This window comes from Cariama cristata, unplaced genomic scaffold (assembly GCF_000690535.1).
Source record: "Cariama cristata isolate BGI_N322 unplaced genomic scaffold, ASM69053v1 scaffold22181, whole genome shotgun sequence".
NCBI classification, from domain to species: Eukaryota; Metazoa; Chordata; class Aves; order Cariamiformes; family Cariamidae; genus Cariama; species Cariama cristata.
In genome coordinates this window covers 16,932-36,884 of record NW_009600271.1, presented here as the reverse complement: position 1 = coordinate 36,884, position 19,953 = coordinate 16,932, and positions in this window count along the sequence as shown.

Below are 19,953 nucleotides of genomic sequence, written 5' to 3'. Positions count from 1 at the left end.
CCCTGCTTAACAGGAAAGCCGTAATGCCAAGGACTGCACAGTTGGCATCTGCTGTCGAGCCCTGCCAGGCCAGGCCAGGCTCTGCACGCTGCTGTCAGCTTGTGTTGGCACTACCAGGGCTCTCGTACCCAGTTCACCACTGTGTCAGTCACCTGAGGAATTCCCAGACACCTACTACCAAAGACAATGGAGAACGGACTCTATCGTCCTTTTGCATCTTTCAGCCCCTTAAACGCCCAGCTTAGGAACAACATATCTTTATAGATTTAGGATGGCTGACATATCTAACACACACATTCAAGAAGAGAAGTAACAGCTAGGAACCAATGCAAAATACATCCCTGCCACTTCAAAACATGATTAAAACACCAACCAAATAATCTCAAAGGGAAAGGAGGACATAATGAGGACTTGTAAAATGATCTAAAACAAATGCGAAAAATCTCAAAACAAAGAAAATCAGAGTTGATTCATGTCAGAGATGAGACACCCAAGAAACGAATTTAAGGATTTGACAAGAACTCTGAGTAACAGAACCCAAGCATTTTCAAAGTACAGAAGTATTCCTTTACTGCCACTGACAAGTCTCTCTTCCTAATGCAGCAATCACTCTCTACACTGGATTTAGCACATATTACGGTCTTTATGCATCTTAAAGCCACTTTCCATTTGCTGTGTGGGTCAGAGCTGTGGGCAGACAGTCAAAATTATTTTAAGATTCAGTCTGAAAGCTGCAAACAGTAAGAAGGACAGCATCCTCATACTGGGCTTGTAGTTCTTCATCTATTTTGTGGCAGAACTCCAAGTTATTGGGGTACTGTACTTCACATGTTCTCGTTGCCATAGCAGAAGGAAAACATGCTCTGTCTCCAGGTAACAGGAAACAGTAATTCTTAAAATACAATTTTTGTTTTACATTTCAGTTACTTTTAAAAATTCTCGACTACAATGGGACAAATTACTTTCCAAAACAGTTGCACTTTTGTAAACTTCATCTTTATTAGAATATTTTCTTGAAATTGTTTCAATATTCCATGCAAACACTTTGTAACTTTAGTAAAACTTTAGTAACATAAAGCAGAGGCACCTTCTTGTGATCAGATTTTGACTTGTTTTGCTTATAACCTACATGCTTTTATTCAAGATACAGCTGGAATGACAGACACGACCACAGCTTGTTACGATGATGACTTCAAAAGGTTTTAAACAGCCTGTTTTCTACAACAAAACTAGTTTTAATTCACAACTGTTTCTATGGCTTATAAGTGGGCAAAGGATGCAAAATAAGTTTATTTGACAAGAAACAAAAAAAAAATCCTAAAATTAAAGGTCTAGAAGTTTCACAGTAGTCAAGACTCACCACACGCTTCACATTTCCTTAACAGTTCCTGGCTAATTCAAAGTTCTTATACAAACGGGTTAATGTGTCTTCCAGGTTCAACATAAAACAAGATTTAACCTACAGTATGGAATTAAGCAATACTACCCAACAAACAGAGCCAGCTGCCTGATAACTGGAGAGATTTTTAAGCACTTAGTACTATGTAGTCAGCAAATCAGGTTTTATTACACTACTGAAAAAATAAAGAAATGCTCTTTAGTGCCAATAAAAAAAACATTGTATTATTACCAGTCAGTATGTTTCCATTCAATCAGCACAGGCAATAAAACTGTTCATTAGTCTTCAAGAACTGAATGAGGAACACTAGGCATTGGGTTTAATTCTTCTTTCAGTCAATTACCAGTGCAAAAGGTAAATGTTATCTTCAATTAAAATCAAGCAGAAGCTCACACAGACAGCCAATGATGCCTTTTCTCTAACAGTTCTGCAAAGCAAGCCAGCAGTTAACTGCGGATTGACTCAATTTAGTTCTGCATTTCCTTTAAGGATGGCAAATCAAAGAGGTGAGCTGGAAATTCCAGCTCCCGTATTCAGTTTTGCATTCTGAAACATAATTTCCTAGTCAGAAGATACAATTTTTAAAACCTTTCACCTGGGTGAAGTGAATTGGGACTTCAAGGAGGTGGGCAAGAGGGGAACAGAGATTGCCAACTTCCCAAGTGTCCATTAAACAAGGCATCAAACAAATGATCCAAACATCTACTTGTTCACTGTTTAAGGTTCCTACACAAAATCACCTAGACAGGAGCGCAGGCAGCTGGACAATCCTTCCCAGCACACGAGGCAAATAAACTTAGGGGTCTCGGCAACTACCGAGCAGGCAAAGTTTCATTGGAAATGACACATCCTAGCAGAACGTTTCAGGTCCAACAAATCGCCAGGCTTTTCTGTTTGAGCATTTTATGGGGGTTTTCTTCATAACAACATTTCAAAAGGAAATTTTTACCAATTCTTGCACTCAAAGCAAGAAACTGGTTTCTACATAGTGCCGTATTTTAAGGAGAAAATGGCTTACAGCCAGCTTTTGTAGACCGACTCAATTGTATTTCCAGATCTACAACTTCCCCCATCTCTTTGATCATGTAACTTCTCACTTGTGCCTCAGTTAAAAGAACTGCAGAAATACCAGAGGTTATATGGGAAGCAATGACAGGAAGAAGCCAAATTATTAATCGCACAGATATCCACTCTAATCAGTAGCCCACACGATACAGACAAGAAGCTCCATCAATCTCCACAGACCTCTTTATGAACTACATTTTATTTCTGATCCTTCCCTTGGGCACTTCAGTATTTTAAGAAACACACAAATATGGCACAGATCACTATCACAGAAAAAAACATGTGAAGAAACAGGCACTTGACCATTAAAACTACTTCCCTTTTATTCAGTTCTTGCATTTAAACCCTTTAAGAGATTTAACACATGTATCATAAAACAATATGGGATAGGGCAATAAAAGATAATTAGCATTACAAACCACATCCCTGACCCTCTCTAACAGTATAGCAGATACTAGCTTACACATGCACAAAATAAAAAGTACAATACTTAAGAGTAATTTCCGTAAATATTACCAATAAAATATCATTATTGCTGCATCTTACAATTTATTATCTCTTTTATTTGCCAAGACTTAATCTGACTATTATAATTCAATAAAAAATTTAATGGAATATTTAATTTGCTCTTCGAAGTAATTGTGTCTTTCCAAATGCAAAAAAAACTGGCTGAGATTCTTCGCAGTACAGCCTTTAGATACTATAAGCAGATAATTCAGTCAGGGTACAGACATCAAATCAGTCTGATGCTTTTCACTCTTGTTTACCTGTACTCTTTCCACTGTTGCTCCAGACAACCATTAGACCAATAAAGCTTGAATGACAGCATGAGTTAAGGTATTTAAAATCATTTTTAAGAGGGTATCAAGCAACAGCTACAGCTGCTTCCTGAAAAAAAAAAAAGAATGATTTATGGGAAAGCAGGAAGAACTGCACAAGAGCTTTTTCTACCAAAACCTACCTCATTTTATTATGCATATTGCATAATAGAGACAAATCATTTTGGATTACTTCTTCATGGCTTTCCATGCATAGAGTTGTTCTCTGTACTATCCTTCAAGTTACTGTGGCCCCACAAGCCTGTAATAAGCAGCAACCAACACAAAACAAGTGCCCTGGCTGACAAGTCATCCAAAATAGGTTTGGCAGATGAAGAACAGCTGTTGTATTCCACCCTCATCTCATCTTTAAATAAAACAAAGGAAAAAAAAAAAACAACTATAACCTTGCAACAAACAATAGTAGTGGTCAGTTTTGGAGTTTTATTAGGTATATAATGTAAAACCTGCAGGTCAGCTCTTGGCACAGACTACTTTACAAAAAAAGCTACTTGGGGGCAAAAGCTGGCAAATCTAAGTCCTCTGGTTTTAAAAGTCCACAACAGACCAAAAAGCTGACCAACTTTGATAGATAACAAACCCAAATGAAAGTGATGAAAAACAGATAAAACATTCCACTTTGTAATTAGAGACGTCACAAACCAACCAATAAATCAATTTTTGGTTTTCCCCTGCATAAAAGCACCCCAACACTTTATCTCACAGCTATTCTTGGCAGGGAGCAGTGGCATTTGTAATTTCAGAAGTACCTATTTCACAATAAAATACTCAGCTGGGGAACAGAAATCAAGGACTTCATGCTGCAGAACAGCTACTCAAAGACAAAACTAGTAGAGTGTTCAGTGGAGTATCTTAAAATCTCTGCTGCTGGCATTGAACCAAGATCACTCCCTGAGAACAGTGAAAGCTCTTCAAGTTACTGATATGCAGCACCACAACAAGTCTTGAACGTACAATTTAAAAAAAAAAGTTGAATTTCCAAGTTGCTGAAAAAAAATACCCAACACTCCAGTTTGTTGTGTCCACCATTTCCAGGGTAAACTCTTTTCTCCGCCTACTTACAAAACAGTAACCCACAACTTCCTTCTGTGTAAGGATACATCCATGAACTTCTAACGGCTTTTCTTCCCTCATCAAGGCAGACTTTTCTCGTCGGGTTAACAACTCTGAGAACTACAGGAGACGTGTACGAACAAAATTCAAAACAGCCTGTTCAACAAGCTATGAAAACCACTGACGATCACTAGGACAGTAACAGCATGACAGAAAACTTATGCTAACTCATTATTCTGAAGAGTGCAATTAAGAAATTAAAAACGGGGGATGTGAAAAACAGACTTTCAGAGGCCTTAAGCAAGGTACCTAACTTGGAAAAAGTTTCAGTCAGAGCTTTGTATTTGTGACATCCTTTACAAAAACCTCTCCTTGCTTTAGAGCAGAATATATTAACCCAAATAATTCCTCCTTTTGCAGTTACAACATATGCTACAAATGAATTTGATTCTGGATGGGTAATATTACAGCACCTTTTTTTTTTAAAAAAAAAAACAAAGCAGCTTTTTTTAAAAATATTTTTTATACTATGAGAGACATCATCTGTAAAACAGCAATTGCTAAACTACTTTATTCCTTTTCTTAGCAGGACACTACATGCTATAAAGCTTCAGCAGGCCCCATGCTAAAAATCCCAACAGCAAACTTACCGAAGCCAGTGAGTCTTCACCTAGAATCAACTGCAAGGTCAGATTATGGATTTTATCTACTCTCAGAATTGTTAAAAGGCTGAAAAGAAAAACTACAGACTTATCTTCATTTCCCTACCATGTAAGTCATTCTGGCTAAACAGTACTTCTATGAGAGATGAAGAACAGCATGCACAGACAAATTTATGTCACTATTCTGTTGTTTGGGGTTTTTTTTTAAATAATAATAAAGATAAATTGCTATTATCAGTTGCATATAACTCTGCCAACCCTTTGAGTCTGTGCAACTGCCTCAGGCTTTAAAAAATATATTTCCAAAGACAAGTATCAAAGAAAAAAAACATTAAAAATGTTCTAGCCACTTAATTGGTAAATTCCGTATTTTAGAGAACCTGAAAGTATGCAGAGCTGTCTTTGTATCAGGAATACACAGCATTTTGAAGTATACTTACACATCAGCAAAAAAATCACATGTTTATAACAACTTTAAAAGCCACATAAATTGTAGTTTTCTAGCACGTTATGCTTACAAGCTGGCTGCTTTCCAAGGTAAGCATAGTAGAAACAATAGTTCGGTTACCTGGCAGGCTCTGTAGCAAAAGAACAATAAATGCAGTAATTCTGCAGAAAATGCAAACATTTCATTCCCACTAGAAGCAGCAGAAACAGTTTATTTGCATTTGTTCCATTTCTGGACACGAAATCTTGTTCTCAATCTGTTCTGTTTTGGTGACAATGGAACACCCAAAACGATATAGGCAAAATCCACAGATTGCCAAACTACTGTTCCACTACTAACAAATGATATTTCTGCCTCGAGACCTTACAGTAAGAGATGAAGTTCTGCTGTGCTTTTCAGAGCCTTCTAGAGAACAGTCTTCAAATCTCATCTGCATAGCTCACCAGTAGGATCAGTCAACAGCATAGCTGGATATTTCTAAGATTACATTACAAACCAGTGTTACAAACTGTTGCTTTAACCCCATCTTCAGTTCTGTAATTCTGTCTTTCCAGCAGCTACAAAGGGAAGTTTCTTTTGTGACAGAACTCCAAAGGGACATCCTCAGAGCTCCAAGTTGATCCAGGTCTTCAAAGCCATTTCTAACAGAGCACTGCATTTCACAGTACAAATGCTTCCTTCATGCATCTGTGTGATGCCGTGCATAGACGCAAGCTTTGCCTGGGAAGACGCATAGCTGAGTTAGACGATCCGTACTTGCGTTAATAAAGTTTTGTGTCTCAGCAGGGATTCTCAGCCCACGTACAGTGGCAGGCTGATGCAGACACATCACTTCTGGTTCCAGGGCTACTGAATCTGATTCTATAAAACACATTTTTCTCCAAACTTAAGTGTTCTCAAAGCCAGAAAATGTTTTACTAATTTAGTATAAAGCAACTCATGTTTCTTGTTGAAGCTGAATGGCTTTGCTCCCTCAAACACATAGGAAGATATGAGCGACCTTTGATTCTTACTTGTAAAGTGGTTTGAATTTAGATGCAAAGGACCTAGTGCTATTGACAAATGAATAACAAAATGTTTTGCATGAACATTTAGCAAGGTCATTTTAGCCTATAACAAATTACCAGTATAAGCAGCTAAATAAAGTAATTCAATGCTGAAGCAAGCAGGGAAGTTACCTGCCAGTGCTTATGCAATACTTTACTAAGCTGCCAGAAGGCAAAAATGGAAAAAAGCAACATCTAAGACTAAGATTTTTAGCTTTTTAGCTTTGCCTCATGTAAAGTAGTAGCTCATTTGAAACAGAATCTCAGTTTCTAATAAAGTTTGCCAGAACTGAAAAAAGCTTATAAAAAAAAGAATTAAAGGTGGTTTAATAGGTGGTGTATTTCCCATCACAAAGACCAAGTCAATGTTACAGTAAGAATGAGTTTCAAGTCAGCTGCAAACACATTCGGCAGTGGCAGATTCATTACACAGACATGCTGTGGCTGCCACATAGATGCTAGGCAATCCAAGAACAAAGTATGCATGAAATAATTACAGAACAGCAAGTGACCCAGTGAGGGAAATAACCCATTATAGCTACTCAGGGACTACTAGATTTTGCACGTAAGCAATGTTGTAGCTTAACAAGAGCTACTAGGAAAAAAAAGAGGAGGAAAGAAGGAAAGCCTCACAAGAGCTAAAGGGCCTCCCAACACACATTTGGGGCATTGTTATAGACCAACTGACCATTTCCAGTGTCCGACTGGGTAGCACTGACGGTGCTACAAAAGCACATTAAAAGCTGCAAAATGATAGGGGAAAGGAACAAAAAGACAGAACTTTGAAAAGACTGTGATTGTTCAAGCAAAGAGTTGTTTGGATAGTTAAGGAAGCTACATTGATCATACCTGGAGGTCATAGAATCACAGAAAGATCGGCATTGGAAGGGACCTCTGGAGACCATCTGGTCCAACCCCTCTGGCAAAGCAGGTTCACCTACAGCAAGCTGCACAGGCTGTTGTCCACACTGGTTGAGTATCTCCAGAGAAGGAGACCCCACAACCCCTCTGAGCAGCCTGTTCCAGTGCTCTGCCACCCTCAAAGTAAAAAAGTTCTTCCTCATATTCAGACGGAACTTCCTGTGTTTCAGTTTGTGCCCGGTGCCCCTTAACCTGTCACTGGGCACCACTGAAGAGAGTCTGGTCCCATCCTCTTGACATCCACCCTTAAGGTATTTATAAGCATTGATCAGATCTTCTCTCAATGTTCTCCTCTCCAGGCTGAACAGACCAAGTTCCCTCAGCCCTTTTTCATAAGGGAGATGCTCCAGTCCCATAATCATCTTCATTGCCCGAAGAAGATGGGATGCCAGAAGATAAAGATTACCCTGACCCACACCAAGACTACCATATGGAAGATCAGAGACAGGTGACAAGGTAGACAGTCTGAAGAAGGTTATTTATTAGTATCCCCTCTCTCCCTTAAAAGAAATACTAATAAAAAAGAAATGCAATGACTCAATCTTTGCACTAGATAATCATATCAAGAAAGAAAGATATCATGCAGATTTGGTTGTGCAGATCACACTACCAGGAATCTTCTCATAGAAGTTTCTATAGTCATGGAACATGTTTAATATCAGCTGTACCTAGACTGTTCTGTAGGGCCAGACAAAGTTAGAGTTAATGATCTAGCAATACATTATAAAGATTTTTTTTTTTCATTTCCCCCTACCTCTTTTGCTGCAGGAATTTCTCTTTCAAGAAAATCTAGCATTCTCTCAGTTATTTCCAAGTGGGAACACACCCTAGCATATGCTTCCCCTTTTACCAAGTGCCCAGACCTTTCAGGAAAAAGATTATACAAAACCACAGAATTCCTGGAAAGAATCTGCTATTTCTGATTAGCATACTAATATCACAGAAACAGAAGCTAGAAGAGCTAATCTTCAAGCCGTAAAAATATGCTCATTAATGAAGTGAGGTATCTGAGCAACTGGCTAAGGATATGAGAAAGCACGTACATCTTTCTAGTTGCATTTGCAGAATTCCCAAATACCATCACAGCTCTTGAAATACCTTTAATGAGTTCATTCCAATGGGAATTGTGGAGGTGATATTTTCATTGGGGAAATTATAAATCATAGACTTGTCAAAACCAGATGCTTATGACATTCCACTTCCCTCTCTTCCTCATCAGTTTGAGGCTTCTCCCTCTGTCTTATGAAAGTAAATACATTGCTGAAATTCTCAGTACTCTCAAATAACCAAAGGACAGTATATCTTTACATACTGGGACACTTTGCATTCAAACACAACACACAGCCTCAAGAAAATTAGTCTACTTCTGGCATGACTGCAAGGCATGCTGAAGTTAAGAAAAAATATCGCAAGCACAGCTACAATTTCAAATACAGAAGCACCAGCATTAAGAATAACAGCATTGACTATGAAATATTCTTATGTCCCAGAGCTAAGTGACATTTTTCATCTGAGCAAGGAACAGAGAGTTATCTTATCCTATACTGAGATGTTCAGCTCTGAAATATTTGTTGTCAGCATGACCATCAAGCAAACAGCTTGATAAACAACAGCAAGAGTAGTAATGGCAAATGATGCAACACAAGGATCAAACACCTGATATTACACAGTATCACTCAGAGTCTACTAAAGCTATTCATTTATGCCAGCATAAGTAAATACTAACAAAAGCATGGAAACTATTTAGAGAAACTCTAGTTACAAGACCTTCATTAACCAAGGGACAGTAAAATTGTTCCAAACTCTTTACTAAAATGTTATGAATTAACTGGCAGTTGAGTCAGCCTGCTGTCTTTCCCAGAGGCATAAAACCAGGACAACATGTAGGGATGCTGCTTTCCAAGCCCATGGGCAGAATGACTAGCATATGAATTTCTATTCTAGTGGAGGCATCTGATTGAGAAACACTCACTCCTATGTATCTTAACTCATACTGAGCAGGGTCTTAAACCTGAATTCTCCACAATGGCACTAAAATAAGAGCCCCAGTGACAACCAAGGCACAGGTCCTGCCCTTCAGGGTTCTGACTGCTCCACTCAGCAGGTCTACCTCGAGCAACAACCGAGGCAATAACACCTCTGAAAAAGTTAACTTAACAATCACAGCTTAACTCCTAACTTTGACTTTCAGAGGCACATATGCGTACATTACTTTCGAGCACTTCCACTCCTAACACTACATATGATTTCTTGTATGTACCTTGATCTGAATTTGTGCAAGGGCACTGTCTTCCCATCTTAATAAGCAGATGGCCTTAAAAGCTCTCCCCAGAAATGTGGAAAGAATTATATTCTTTTATTTAAAGATTAAGAACACATTTTTCATAGTTAAAACAGAATATAAATGTTTGCAGCTTCTCCTATGGTATCTACAAATATGCTATGAGAAAAATCTCAGGCTGTTATACTGTCAGTTATATAATTCGATTATATGAAATAGCTTAGATTAAACCCCTAATTTCTCAAGGCTAAAACATATCATTTTTAATTTTACATAAAGTTGCTTAACACTGAAAACTTTCTTCTCACACAAATCATTTTCACCTGCTCCTGCTGTTGTCACAGATTAACAGCCAGAGAGAGAGGACAGAAAGAACCAAGCCAATGCAGCAGTGGGAATAAAGGAACATACTACGTCAAAGAGAAAGCCTAGAGCTATTGGAAAGCCCCGTATTACAGCTAAGCAAGGCAAAAGAACATGCCTTCTAACAAAGACAATTTGAAGCCAGTTACAACCCAGAAGATTAATGTACTGACTCAGGCGTATATGAGCCTGAGTTTTCCATTGCCCATCTTTCCCAAGAACCCTTGTCTAACTCACTGAGGGAGGCGTAAAGCTGGTTGTAAAAAAAGTTTTCAACAGTGCAATAAGGAGAAAATTTGAAAACAACTTGAGGAAACTTTTTACAGAGTTTAACAACAGCTAAGGCTTATGATATTGAAATTTTTTTTCCAACATAGATACAAGCTACAACAACGTGTGTTTCCTTTCCAATCCATCCACAGCTAAACATTTTATTGAACCATTACAGTAAGAAAAGAAGCTTTCACAACAACTTTTAAAAAGAAGATCTCTTCTTTTAGGATCAGACAGATACATTATTAAAGTAATGCTGGTAAAAGGAATCAATCATTGGACTAAGTGATGTCAAGGATTGCTGAGCAATTAAATCAGGTTACTAATATTGATATATTAATGAGAATGTCAGAACAGAGTATTCAAAAAAATATACTGAAGACAAATGTTCATGAAACTATTCTTTAGGTCTTTACTTTCCCTCTGCCCTGGATTTGAATACATCAAGAAAAGGAAACAGCCTTCTACATCAATATTTAGAAAAGTTTTATGGGCAATGCATACAGTAATTCAGTTTTTAATAAAGATATTAATATCTATACTTAGTATTTAATCAAAGTTCTCTTTTAATTTGTTTGGGGTTTTTTGCTACAGAGGATGGGAAACAGGAGGAAAAAAATTAAAAGAATCAGTGACACCTTTGTTAGTTTCTATTATAAAAGCTAATAGTCAAAGCCAGCATTTTTAGATGCTCCCCCACCTTCACCAGTGTAATCATATGACAAATCAACAGTCTTTTCAAAGAGTACACCAAAATAACATAGCTATATAAACTCTGTTTGGAAGCAGTGGGCTGCTCAAATAGGACATGCTTAGCCCTGCACTAGTCCAAGCACATGCTGCTCTGATACTTTCTCGTTAGGCAAAGGATGTGGAAGTAAAGCTGCAGTTGGTGCTTTGAAAGGAATATCATTAGGGGATAAAACCAAAAAACTCAAAGTATCAAGGTTTTATAACAGAACAACCCATTTTCTAAATAAGTTTTAACAACATCAGATGAACCTTCTCAATATTCTTTATCTACAGAAGCCATTTTTCAAGCTTGTCCTCATAAATCGCACCTGATTCCAGTATTTGGTTTTATTTCATCTTTTTTGTTTAGTGTTGTTTTTAAATTAAACTTTGCTGCACAGAAACATCAGCAATTACACTTGGTGTAATGGGGTAAGAAGTTCACACAAAGCACTCTCACCACATAGGCAGCGATGACAGGAATTGTTAAATATGCATTTCCTCACCTTAAAGGTATCTCACTGGAACAGCCTGAGCACAAGAAAAAGTAATGGTCTCTTGGCAGCACATATGAGCTGCCATTCTTGTGATGAAACATTAAACTACAAGCAGCTTCCAGAGTGAGACATGCTTATGTAAAGGAGCACATTTCTTGAACTGTTTTAGCTTAAATACATACTGAAGTCAAAAGAATTGGAAGTAATTTTAAGAATCGCCTCCTAAGTCAGCTTTCACCTCTTTTGTATGTATGTTACAATAACATTACTGTGTTTGTAGAGTACAAGTTTGGTTGTTTATTTTTTTCAAGTCTTTGAGAGAAAAGATTAAATTGAGAAGAAATTAGCTGCCTTCTGCTTCATACCAGCAAAGTAGTACAGACTTTTTAAAATCCTGGATCAAAACCACCTTATGCAATTTTGAATTTGCCGAGCCTAGTACCAATCTGTCAAAGAAGGATTTCCTTCATTTAATTTTGGGCATTTACATAAGCACCTAAAGTTGGGTCACTGGAATTATTCCCCCTCATTCCCCATCCCATCTCACTCCATTCAGTAGGCTGATCCTATAATCTAATTTCACAAAAGAAAACTCTCGCTTTCTCTTCCTATGAAGCAGCAAATATACAGACAGCTTATTTTCATGGAGGCTTGATCTACAGGGGGTTAATACTTTAGAACGTTTGAGTAAAATTTGCAATCACAGTAGGAAAAGCTAAAGAGACACTTAACCTCAGGGATGCCTCACTCCCCTCACATCTTTGAGCCATTAGAACCCTTCAAGTGCAAACCGCTATGTAGGCAATTTTTCAAGTTTTTCATCTGAGAAAAAGGAGGGAAGGAACAAGGTATAGGATGCCCTCGAAGAGATTCCCATTACGAATAAAGGTTTTCCTACACGAACATGCAAATATTTGCTGTATGCTCACACAGCTTGGAGTTTTGAACACAGTTTCAGCAAATAATGAAGTTTAGCCCTTTCAAGCTGTTTTAGAGATCAGTTCAAAACCCAGGTTATCAGCCTCATTAACATCTACATATGAAAAGGGTAAGAAGTGACAATCAAAGTTGCCATTTTTTCTCTTTACATACAAGAAGTGACTAAACCTGTGTGGAGTCATAACTTCAGCAATGAAAAAAACCTGCAAAATGAAGTGCTTCTGCAAAATAGCTCCCTCTTCCGTTTTCTTTCAGTTTGTTCCTGCTACTTAAACATACAGAAGAACATTCTTCCATCAGTGCCACCAGAAGACATTTCGAAAAACTGTGTTAGACTCGGACTGTATTTTCGTTGTCATGGGCTCGTCCTCCTCAAAGTTTAAAGCCAGAAAATACCATTAGATCATTTATTCAAATGTTATGGAAGACTATTCAATTCAGTTCATTTAGCCAACAAAAGTTTGTCTAGAACCACCTTTCAAAAGGTTGCCCTGTTTGAAAATACCAGCATGTGGATATCTAACATCTCCCACTATTATCCTATGGACCCACATTTCGATTTAATAGTTTTGTTTCCATGAACTGCAAGCTAACTATGACATTTCAGTCTTCATTTAGATAAACTGGACAAACATAATAATATATCACAAACAGCTAATCATTACAGAATCATAGAATGGTTTGGTTGGAAGGGACCTTAAAGTCCATCCATTTCCAACCTCCTGCCATGGGCAGGGACACCTTCCACCAGACCACTTTGCTCAAAGCCCCATCCACCCTGGCCTTGGCCTAAGTAAAACACATTACAAACACTACTGAATTTGATCAACCAAACTTATTTTCCATATAATCATGTGTATTCAAAGACCATCCTAGGCCAGATATACACTGGGCAAGCATCACTGACCACTACATTTTTCCTTAGCCAGTTCTACTTTCAAAAGAAAATAGAAATTTAAAAAAGTAACCTACAGATGATAAAACAGACAGAAAGATTCCCTCTTCACTATGCTCTGAAGTTAACCCATTACCCTCTAACAGTCCCAAGGATGTAATCTACTACTAATGCCAGGAGTACCCCAACCTCCTGTCCCATACACACTCTATATATAATACATTAGTAATAGGCTATCAGTCCTTAATAATGGACAGTCATTAAAGTGGTAACATTTTAAGTGTCACTTTGATTCTAAAAGTCTCCTCCTTTTGTCATGACAACTATATTCACTGGGTAATTTTTCTCCCAATGCAGGAACAGCCACATTTGTCTCCCATCAAATTATTCATAATTGAACAATCAGTGACCAAACTGGGAAATTTGGTTTGCCTAGTTTATCAAGGGACTTTCTGAGCATGCATCTAATTTACTTGGCCTTTCAACAAATACTTACAGTTATCTGTACATTCAGAGACAAGAACACAAAAATATGATTGTAAAAATCAAACACAGCAGCAAGTTTTTGCTCAACGTTCCTATCCGGTTGAACAAACAGCTAAATAGCATATATCAGTACTCAGGTGTCCTGATACTTCAAAACAAGCTAAAAATTTACACTTTATACATGGAAATGCATTAAGTACATCTAACTCGAAAGTGAGCTGCAGTGCATCTACCTATTCCTGGACAGAAAACTCCCTTCATTTTAGAAAGGGGAACTAAGCCAGCATTGCCACAGTCGAGGAAATTGCCACTTTCTGTCAGTACATGCAAGTTCCTCTGACATAACAGCTGTAAGATAACACAGGGAAGACTCCTCTAATTATATTGGGGTAGGAGGGTGTGTGTGGGTAGTTTGTTTGGGATTTTTTTTTTTTTTCAATTATTTTACCTTAGTCTTATTTTGGATTTCAGTTTTCATTTTGTTATTAAGATTTCTTTTCTCAAATATCCCAAGTTTGTTTCAGATGTAGTAATTTATCCAACTAGAAGAATTATGCTATTAGTGATATGGAAAGAGCCTAGCTAAAAAGTCAGCTTAATTTCTCTACAAAATAAGCTCCTTTTTCATAAAGGATGAAGTAGTTTAACAATGAAATTTTCAACAATAGGAGGACTGCACTGCTTACGGGCAGGACAAGTAGGTATGTTTCTAATTAAAGAATAAGTGACATTCTTCATTCAAGGCTCTCCATTTGGTTGCTTTTAAGTTTAGAGAAAGGAAGCAGCAAGTTATAGAAAAAGCAGTATGTGTTCCTGTAAACCAAAGATACTACCAAGGTGTAGATCAAAACTAAATTAACCTCTGCAGGCAATTTTACTTCTACTATTTAAGATCTATTTTCCAACAAATTAATCACTTAGAACTTAAATAATTTCATTTGTTGCACTAGGGAGATCACTTTTTTTTTAAAGACTCAGGTCTTGTAAATAATACGCTTTATCTGAACCCTGGCAAGGGGTGCAGAGAGGAGGCAAAAAGGTGACAGGCCTTAATTCACCATGAGGAGCACTCAGATAGTTTGGTGATCAGATCATACAAGCCTTTACAGAATAAGATATTGCAAGAAACACTGCCAAGATCTTCAAGGGTTTTCAATGCTTCAGATGCATTGAATTGTTATACTAAACTTTAATTGCACTACAAGAACATATTACTGTTCATGTTTCTACAAAAGTGGTAAGCCCTATCTTACAAGTACTAGGAGAACCCTGAGAGTCTTGATTTTTTTCGCTTGTAAGGAAAGTTACGTCACAGAGCTTTAAGCATGTCCAAGAGTTTGGTCAGACTAGATGTATTCATGTTAAATAAAGTATTTATGGATTCCATAGAACTTTTATGAGTGACAATGACTATAGGCTGGTGAAGGACGCTGGCACTCCATCAACCTTCTACATTTCTCACACCAGACAGTATTTCTGTTTCTCCAATACAAAGGAACTAGTCATGCAAGTCTGACCCAGAAAAGAGCTGTCCTTAGCACTGTAGAAGACGCCAGGTGACATTTCAGGGAATGAGTTCTAGAGAAGTCTATATCCAGCAGGAAGAGTGTATGTCAGCATGAACTGAAAACTGCAAGTCAGAAGCTATGAAACCATAACAAATTCCCTCATTGACTTTCTGTCAATACAAAACCTTTGCAACCATCAACAGACATCTGCCAAAATAAAACAACTTCCCACCACCTCTTCCCTCGCACAATACACGTCTGATTAATAACCATTTCCTTTGGAAGTGCATTTCTTGTTTCCTGTCTTTGCCCACGGGCAGTAAAGAGAAATGTGAAAAAAACAGGGCATCTGCCCCTACAGAGAATAGTCTGAAATGTCTAAGTACTCAGAAGACACAGAATAACTTCAACATTGACTATACACCTTTGCAAAATCCATGTCACACTGGGCAGGAAAAAGCTACCTACTTGTCTTAAAATAAGGAAGGCCAAACTATGGACTTAAAAAGGAATCAAGAAGGAAATGAGTCATGGGGAAAATTTCAGGGAAATTTCACATGAAAAGGAAACCCATAAGCAATTTCATAAAATTTTCCATGCTCAGTCACCCCCCCTCCCCTTTCTTTTTTCTTTCCCAGAGGCTTGATGGAAGAGGACAGGCCTGAAAATACTTTTATTTATCCTGCTATTAGAGGGAAAACAAAACATAGAATAGACTACAGTACGCTCTGAAGATTTGTCTGTTGCATCTTTTTATTCATGGAATAAAAAAAATAAAAATGTATTGCATCAAGAACTGGCATGCATCTTTTTATTCATGGAATAAAAAAAAATAAAAGTGTATTGCATCAAGAACTGGCAACTACAAGCACTCAAAAACTATGAATCAGATTGCCAAAAAACCCAAACACATTAAATAACTATTCTACTTCCAATGTTCAGACATGCTGTCAGGAAATGAATGGTTTCTTTCTTGTCCTACGTCAAACAGGCAGGTGGAAAATTCCCAAGCACGTTCTTCTTGTGGCTATGTTCTCCATCAGCTGGAAAGCAAATGTGTCGAAGTCTCAATAACATCATTTGGATTTATGTCTTAGTTCCCTCCCTGACGCTCTGAGCCAGTCTTCTATCTTTGCTCCTGCTCTAGAAGAACAAATAACTTGGGATTGTTCTGATGCAGAAGGGGAAAAAAAAAGATCCCTATAAACGAAGAGAGGTCCTCAACACCCCTACTATCACATGGATTTACTTAAGCAAGTTATCCTCTTTCCTCTGTAAATATCTTAAGACATCCCTAATTAAAGAAAGAAAAGCAAGCTGCTTTGCTGTTCCAGGTCAAGATACTTTATGGAGAATACAATAGTTTGGAGAACAGATGGAAACACCTGCTGGAAGTTCTAAAGGACACTGATCTTCCTAGCTTCTCAGAAGACTGAGGCACACTGCTCTGCTTGATACATTTACGTGTTCACACACTTACAACCTTCGCAGCTTCTAAAGAGCACTCAGATTCAGTCTTGATTCTGAACAGGGCTCAAGAAAAGTTTACCGTAAACAGAGTCTGCAGGGTAATTTGTTTGAATGAATTCAGAACAAGAAAAATTGAGTCCTCATGCAAAACATTTCTTTCCAGGAGGTTCACAAAGGGATTCTGCTACTGAAATGACATCGTGTTCATCTCTAGAACAAGTGTGGTCTTCCAGGAGTCTTCCAATAAGACACTGCCTGACTTGATGAATCAAATTTTCTAGCTTTTGCACTCTCCAAAATAAAAAAAAAAGAGAGAAACTATATTAACAATCAAAATAGAAGGAAAAGCATAGGAACTGAGAAGCTCTTTTCTTATACAGACATGGTCCTCCAATTCCAGACCATGTCTCAGTTTGGGTGGCTGTTCCCTCTGCTTTGTGAATTCCAGTCTGACAATCATTGACCTAGAAATACTTCACAGATACTGGCCCTTTGGAGAATTGCCACAATTGGGATCTTCAAAAAAAAAAAATCTTAGGGAGGTCACAAGACCTACCATGACTCACATGGGTAGAAATGGTTTCAAGGAATCAATTATTAGCTCTTTGACTGTGTTGTGGCACAGTTCATACACAGTCATTGCATTATACAGATCAATTGTGTAGATCTGACAGATCAAAAGGTAGTCTCAGAGTCTGAATGCATAAACCCAGTCAGCAGAACTTCCTCTAGTAAATCCACTGATGACATTGTTCTTTCCTGTCACACGTATGAACACAATGAAGTTCAATGACTTGTTGATACAAAACACCTTTGGCGAGAAAAAGATAGTGAATTCACTCACAATAGTGAATTCATTATAACCCCAAGAATTTCTACAGATCATTCTTATTTTAGTTGAAAACAGCAGGACATATGACTCAAGACAGACAAGCTACAACCAGCCACCAGCATTCAACGAGTCAAAGAACTGACCTCGCAAACTCCATTAATGGTTGCCACACATCTGGTACAGAAGAAACCCAAACGGCTATTCTGTAGCTGCAGATAACATCCTGATTATTGCATTGAAAACCTGCTTCCTGTCTCTCTTGCTGTCTTTCGGTCTTAGTTTCTGATCCTGCTTCTCAGCAGTGGTCTTTGGTCCTTCAGTTGTATTAACTCATTCTGCCAGCACAGCCTCGGTTTCTAATCCCATCTCCGGTCTGCTTAACACCAATTCCAGGATTTCACTGCCTGCCGTATCCCCTCACCCTACTTACTACTTCTGATCATCTCACTGGAGCTGCAGGAGGAACAAGCAGGCATGGATCAGAACCTCTAGCCTAGGATGACTCTCCCTGCAGCTTGTATCCCCTGGTTTTTCAGTTCTTCATAACATTATTTCACTCCAGTCTGTCCTAAACTACAGAATCTATCCACTCATGCCCCAGTTATGATTCCTCACTATCAGGTCAAAGAAGAGCAAATAGCATCAACCCAGTCAATACTTAGAAACAAGAACAACAGCTGAGCATCATCAAGGACCTAGTAGTTGCCCTAGAATTTCTTGCAGCCTTAATAGAAGAGGAATAAAACCTTAATAGTCAGATAAGAAGTATACCCTTTACAGTACTTGTTCTCTAGCATTTTCGTTATGGCATCTACTCTGAATTAGACCAGAGGCTGTAAAAGAGCCTGGTTTATTTTGTGGATTCTTTGGGAAGTTTTGTTATTATTCTGGGACAGGGAAGGAGAGGAACATTTACAAAAAACCTGGCAAGAAGTGGCAACACCCACTTTTCCTTTGTTACTTTGGCCCCCATTGCTGATATTTTTGGATTTTCATTCTGGAAAACAGAGAAAGATGAGGAATTGTCTGAAGGAGTGTTTGCTGGGCTGCTTGCCCTCATAAAATTGGAAAGTTGCCCAGGCTGAAGAAAGAAAGGATTCTGTAAACTCAGATCTGACTTGTGTTTAACAGAACAACATTTATGGAGAATGAATATTTACAGTGTCTTGACCTAAGAGACTTTGTTATCTCGTATTATGTCGAAGAAATGACCAGTGGAAAAAATGCAGAAATTGCCAAACTGAATCAGCAGTAGTCCACCCAGTCATCCTGTCTCACAGTGTCTTGAACCATGTACTTCATAAGGTGGTACTGGAAGAAAGCCTGCAGTACGCAGTGATGGCAAATTTATTCTTAGTCTCTGTTAACACTTCTCAAACCATAAGACATGGACTTATAGCCTTCTCAACATTACTAGGCCGATCTCGTCTTCTATATAAACAGACCTAATTCCTTTGTTCTATCAGCAATCTTTAAAGCCTTCTTGACTGTTGCCAAGTGTCCAAATCCATAAAGGAAAAGGACTGACAGCAGCCAGACAACTTGCCCATTCCAGTAACAAAGGTACAAATCCCACCCTCAGTTTCACCCAGCTATCAGTAGCAGGTAGTCAGTCAAAAGCAAGGCGATTAAAATCCTTTAACCTTCTTAATGGCAAACAACCAGTGATCCCCATCACCAGTCTCCACCTTCTCCTGTAATCTTTAAAACAAAACTAAAAAGTCTAAATTCTGTATTTTGTTCTATGGAAAAGTTCCGATTTTATGGAATATCTTACTAGAAAGCTTTTTTAGCTGTGAACTGCACCTCAGATTGTGTAAAACAACATAAAAGCTTCAGGGACCACAGTATTAAAGAGGAAGAAAGTAGCAATGAGAAAATTAGATCTTACGTCTGGGATTTGTTCAGACATTCATTATAGAGCAAGGATGCTCTCGAGAAGCTGTCTCTCCAAGCCAGGAAGATCTTGTTGAGCTAGCCAGCTGCCCAAGGAGCCAACTACTAAGATTTAATTAGCCTTTAACTGTTGGAGGAAGTTCCCATTCTGCTGCAGCAACAGCAGGATAGGAGCTGGGGAAAGGAAGGACACAGCCATATTAACAGGCATCGCTGGCATGACCTTTAGAGAACACCTGGGAGCTACCAGCTTAGACAGCAGAACCAGTACCAACAGTCATGTAAAAAGATCAAGTCTGCAATGACTCTTTGTAAAAAAGTTATTTGTAATATACAGCCTATGTGGCT